At 57.1% G+C, this 6,066-nt stretch overlaps 1 long non-coding RNA gene across 1 annotated transcript; it reads left to right on the forward strand.

Moving 5' to 3' along the window:
- The first annotated feature begins 419 nt into the window (after positions 1-419).
- On the forward strand, positions 420-1,362 carry LOC138065157 (uncharacterized). The gene is made up of 3 exons (XR_011138296.1): positions 420-548; positions 951-997; positions 1,292-1,362. It is a non-coding gene; the product is annotated as an uncharacterized lncRNA (long non-coding RNA).
- The last annotated feature ends 4,704 nt before the right edge of the window (positions 1,363-6,066 follow it).

Below are 6,066 nucleotides of genomic sequence, written 5' to 3' on the forward strand. Positions count from 1 at the left end.
CTGCTCTCCTGCAGCAGCGCTTGCAGGCGGCCCAGCGGGAGAGAGCCAGCAGGCTGCAGGAGCTGGACGAGGTAGCGGGCAGAGGGAGAGCCGTGCTGGCCGGGCCGTGCTGGCAGCCGGCAGCGCGCGGGGGCTCTGGGCAGGGCGTTGGTCCCAGGGGCCGGGACTCCTCGGGGCCTGGCCTGGGGCCTCGCCAGCCCTGCCCGTGGCCTGCAGCGGGGCAGGCGTGAGCCAGGGGGCAGAGCCCGGGGGCTGGACGCCGAGGGGGGTGCCCAGCTGCCAGCTCCGCTCCCTGCAGCGCGTGCCTTCTCTTTTGCAGGAGAAGCAGCACTCAGGCCAGCTCCAGGAGCAGCTGCGGGAGCGGGAGCAGCGGGCGCAGGTAGCGCCGCGGGGGCCGGGGCAGGGGGTGGTGGGCGCCGCGGGGCCGCAGGGCTGGCAGGAGGCTGCAGCGGGCACCTGCACCGTGAGCCTTCCCTCTGCCAGGCACTGTGTGCCGAAATCCGGGACCTGCGCGACGAGGTGGAGGAGCTGGAGATGGAAAAAGCCTAGTGAGTGGGGACCGGGGACCACTCTGCCCCCAGGGGTGCCCCAGCGGGCGATGGGAAGCCAGCAGCAGCGCCGGGGAGGGCTCAGGGGGTCTGTGCAGCGTAGGGGGGGGCCCAGGAGAGCCCCAAGGCTGCTGCGGGGCAGGGCTATGCTGGGACGGGCAGCCCCCGTGGCCATGGCAGCGTGCGCTCGTGCAAGCAAGGCCTGTTGCCTGCAGCAAGCAGCAGATGGAGCAGGAGCCCGAGGCGGAGGGGTCTGTGCTGCCGGAGCGGCTAGAAGCACAGCTGGTAAGGGGGAGAGCCAGCAGCAAGGGCCGCCCTGGCCGGCAGGCTCTCACTGGGGAGAGGGGCACCGGGCAGCCCCGGGCGGCCCCCAACGTGTCCCCGCTCTCTGTTGACCCGCAGGAGAGGGAGGAGCTGGCCAAGAGACGCGGCCTGGCTACCTGGCTGAAGTGAGTTGCCCCTGGGGGCCCTGCTGTCGCGCTGCGGGGTGCTGCTCCCGGGCTGTGGGCTTTGCAGCGGGGAAACGCGCCGCGGGAGCGTTGTGCTTGCGCCGGGCTTTCTTCTGTTGGGGCTGGTGGCCACTCTTTGCCAAGCCTGCCCGAGGGAGAGAGGCGCAGCACCCGGGGGGCAGGTGGGCGCGTTCCCTGCAGGGGCCCCTGCCACGCAGCGGCGGGTGCGCAGAAGCCAGGGTTGGGATGCTGTGCCCTGCCCCGCCTGCCAGCTCTCTCTCCGCTGTCCCGCAGGAGGCTGTGCGTGCTCTTCGTCTGCCTGGAGCTGCTCGTGGGCTGCGTGCTGGGCACCGTGGTGCTCTACGCCTCCCAGTGCGACCGGGAGCTCCTCTACTGCGGGCTGCTGTGGCTGTTGCCCGAGGAGAGCTACGCCCGCCTGGCGTACTGGCTGGCAGAGAGCCTGACCTTGCAGAGCCAGGGGCTGCTGCCCTTCTGACAGCCGTTCCCCCAGCCCCGCGGCTCTCGGGGACTCGGCCTCCCGGGGCCCGCGGAGCAAACGCCAAATAAAACCTCCCTGGTACGCAGTGTGGTGCGGTCCAGTGTGCTTTGTGTGTGCCCCGCGCGAGGGCTTTCGAGCCCCGGGCCCCTGCGCTGGGGCTCATGGGTGTCAGGCAGGGCACCCGTGGGCAGTGGAGGGCAGGGGAGGGATGCGCCCGAGCAAGTGGGGCAAGAGCACACCGGCTCGTGGGCTGCCCCCATGGTGGTGAGCAGGGCTGGGCCCAGCTCCGCGCTCCCAGTGGGTGAGGGCTGGGAAGGCTGTGGGGCTGGGACAAGGGTGCAAAAGAGCTGCGGGAGGACTGCATGGGGCCCCAGGGTCCAGGGCTGCACGCTGACCCGTGGCCTGGGAGGAGAGCGCAGGAGGGCTCAGCTGCCCTGGAGCATCTTGCAGAGCGGCTGAGGTGGGTGGTGAAGTGCACGAGGCCTTCCTGAAGCAACGGGAGGAGGAAAGAGTGCTGATGCCAGAGCGTGGTCCCCCTTGGTACTGCGACCTCGCCGAGAGGCGCTGGCAGGCAGGGCAAGGTGGCAGGATGCAAGGCGTGCTGGAGATGTGGGCAGGGCAGCGTCTTGGTGCTGCTGCTGGGAGGGCCCACAGCTGGGCTGGCCCTGCTGCTTCCCGCCAAGGCAGATGTGGTTGGGGAGGTGACAGTGAGCGGCCAGCTGGGCTGTAGGCACCGGGGTTGCTTCAGGAGGTCAAGACGCTGCAGGAGTGAGGAAGGCAAGTGGCCAGCACCCTGCACCCTCCGCCTCCCCTGGGACTCTTCCCGCGATTGGATACCCTTCATTTACATTATTTTTTGAAGTATAAATTACATATAAAAGCACAATAATTTAAGTCCTGTTAATGCACTAATATCCCATATATTCAAAGTGATATAAATAAAAATTATATTTTTCATGTAACACACAGTCCCAGTATAAGACAAAAGGAATATACAGTTGCAAAGACACAAAGGATATAAGGAAATGAAAAAGGAATGTTCTTGCTGCTTAACTTTGCAAATTGTATGAGGCTGACTGCTAAAGTTCACTAGGAACCTCAAAGAAAGGGAAAGTCTCCAAAAGGCATCTCAGAGCTGACAAATAACTATATCTTCTTATGCTGGAGCCCTCCCCTTTCCATAGACTTTATAGGAAGCGTACAGTGACTATGTTTCTAACTGTACACAGTTCCTTTTGACAGCTGTGAATACCCCCTTGCAAAACGTGACACTCCATACTGTTTACCAGGAGACACACCAGTCAAAAGCAGCGTCTGTCCCAGTGCTGTCAAGCTCTTTGGGTTTGTTGTTTGTTTGGGACTTTTCTGGTTTATTTTGCTTTTTGTAGGTGTGACTGAAAAAATAAGTTCAACCGAGACAATGGGAGAAGTATTTGGAGAGCAGTGATAGGGATGCATGGGCTCGGGACAGTGCACTTCTGTCTTTTGCACTTCTCTGGGAAAAAAAGATTGAGTGGGGGAAAAAGTGCTCAGGCCTAGAGAGGAAATATGACTCTCCATATAAAGTATATGCTCACAAGCTATTGACACTTCAAATTCTGCATGACTGAGGACTTTGTCCCAACCTACCAAAGCAGCTGGGATCACTCAAGTGGAGGCAAGGAGCACAGAGTCAGCTTGCTCTCTGAACATTGTGAATCCAGCGCTGACAAGACTTTCCTCTGCAGATTGCCAGGGTCAGGGCAGACTCACAAGAACAGCATGCAACTTGATCGCTGAAGCTCTCTTGGAAAAGAGAGTGATAGGAAAGCTATGCTGGAGAACTCCTTTGATTGCTTCTCAGCACCTCAAGGTGTTTTGTTTTGTTTTGTTTTGTTTTGTCTTCTTTTACTGGGAGCATATTGCCTCACAAGAAACACTGCCACATCTTCATCCTCAGCTACGGTCTGGACTCCCTATCATGAACATGTTTTCTCCAACTTGTTTCATCTGGACATTCATCCTTATAAATAGGAAGCTCCTGAGAAGTACAGAAAGCTTCTCCCTTTTAAGAAGGATTCAGTGTTCTTTGCTAAGGAATTGCCATGCCCCAAACTAATACACTTGATATGAAAATTCACAGAGCAGCAGGCAGTCCATTTCCATCATGCCATTCATCCTTTTTAGGAAAGAGAGGCCAGGAAAGGCGAGGTGGTGGAGTTGCCCTTTATGTGAGGGAGCAACTAGATGTGTGGAGCTCTGCCTCGGGGTGGATGGAGAGCAAGTGGAGAGCCTATGGGTAAGGATTAAAGGGCAGGCTAACCTGGGTGACACTGTTGTGGGGGTTTACTACAGGCCACCTGATCAGGAAGAGAAGTTGATGAGGCCTTCTACAGACAGTTGGAAGAAGCCTCACGATCACAGGCTCTGGTTCTCCTGGGGGACTTCAACCACCCTGACATCTGCTGGGAAGAGAGCACAGCTAGGCTCAAACAATTGAGGAGGTTCCTGCAGAGCACTGATGATAATTTCTTGACCCAGGTGGTGGATACACCAACAAGGAGAGGTGCGCTGCTAGATCTTGAACTAACAAACAAAGAAGGTTTGGTTGGAGATGTGAAGGTTGGGGGCAGCCTTGGCTGCAGTGACCATGAGATGGTGGAGTTCAGGATCCTGTGAGGAGGAAGCAGGGCAACGAGTAGGATTGCAAGGACGGACTTCAGGAGAGCTAACTTTGGCCTCTTCAGGGACCTACTTAGGGGAATCACATGAGACAGGGCCCTAGAAGGAAGAGGGGTCCAAGAAAGCTGGTTAATATTCAAGCATCACTTCCTCCAGGCTCAAGAGCAGTGCATCCCTCTGAGGAAGAAGTCCAGCAAAGCGGGCAGGAGACCTGCATGGATGAGCAAGGAACTCCTGGCAAAACTCCAGCAGAAGAAGGAAGTACACAGAAGGTGGAAAAGGGGACAGGCCTCTTGGGAGGAATACAGGGACATTGTCAGAGTATGCAGGGATACAACAAGGAAGGCTAAGGCCCATTTGGAATGAAATCTGGCAAGGGATGTCAAGGACAACAAGAAGGCCTTCTTCAAATACATCAATAGCAAAAGGAAGACTAGGGAAAACGTGGGCCCACTTCTGAATGGGGCAGGTGCCCTGGTAACAAAGGATATAGAGAAGGCAGAGTTGATGAATGCCTTCTTTGCTTCAGTCTTCACTGCTAAGGCCAGTCCTCAGGAATTCCAGATGCTGGGGACAAGAGAGGAAGTCTGGAGAAAGGAAGACTCTCCCTTGGTGGAGGAGGATCAGGTTAGAGATCTTTTGTCCAAACCTGACATCCATCCAGACGAGTTTTCCAAGTTAACAACTGGCTGTGCCACTGGTGTTGTCAGCAGGGCTTTGGTTTCTATGGCCGTGGAACCCTGTTTGAAGATCAACAGCTGATGGGGAGCGATGGGATCCACCTTACCAAGCGGGGCACGCTGCCAACAGATTGGCCAGCTTGGTAAGGAGGGCTTTCAACTAGGCAAGACGGGGGAAGGGGAGTGGTATAGTGGCAGGGGAGTCAGTAAAACACCGCTCAAGTCAGGATGCCTCCAGCGGGTGCATGCAGCCAGGGGAGACAGCATGGGACATGGCTATGGAGGATCCTCTTGCACCTCTCCTGGGAAGCTTGCATGCTTGACTGGCTCTCTGAAATGCCTGTATACCAATGTGCGCAGCATGGGGAATAAGCAGGAAGAGTTAGAGATCTGTGTGCGGTCACAGGACCATGATCTCATTGCAGTGACAGAGACATGGTGGGATAGTTCACATGACTGGAATGCCGTCCTGGATGGCTACGTGCTTTTTAGGAAAGACAGGCCAGGAAGGCGAGGTGGTGGAGTTGCTCTTTATGTGAGGGAGCAACTAGAATGTGTGGAGCTCACAGACACGGCAGCCAAAACATTACAGCCCTTGACAGCCGGGCCTGGGCTAATGGCTCCTGGAGAAATCCCGGTGACTACACTTTGTTGGCTTCTGTGCTAAAAGGCTCTCCTGTCCACATGCCCAAAGGAGCAGAAGGGAAGAGGGGCAGGAGGGGGAAGCAAATCCCCTCCCTGAAGAAAGGAGCAGCCTGGCCCCACTCCCGTCTTCCCATTAAAAGCCATTTCTAACTATTTTCCTGGGTGAGGAGACTCTCTGTTGTGTGTGCCTGCGTGTGGCTGGAGGGGTACGTGCCAGCAACGGGAGTCGCACCAGGGGCCAGGGTCCCCGTGCGTCTCTGGCGCAGCACCTGGAGCTCCTTAGGTCCTTCTCCTCACACCGCTCCTCAGCTGGTCAGGTCCTACCTGTCCTCATGCACAGAGTGCTGCTTCTGTAGATGCAGGATTTGCCTCTTCTCTTTGAAGAACTTACAGGAAGTTTCTTTTGGCCAAAGCCCCAAGTTTCTCAAGAGCCCCCGGACTGCACCTGAGTCTGTCAGTTGTGAATGTGTGCGCACCGATGGCTCACCCTGACTTGTGGTGTCTCTAGCAAGATATAAGCATAGTAATAAAAGGAGGTAGTGCCTGAATGGAATCGCTGACCAAGGTAGGAATTACGAGGGCAA

The sequence above is a fragment of the Struthio camelus genome, unplaced genomic scaffold (genome assembly GCF_040807025.1).
Source record: "Struthio camelus isolate bStrCam1 unplaced genomic scaffold, bStrCam1.hap1 HAP1_SCAFFOLD_116, whole genome shotgun sequence".
NCBI classification, from domain to species: domain Eukaryota; kingdom Metazoa; phylum Chordata; class Aves; order Struthioniformes; family Struthionidae; genus Struthio; species Struthio camelus.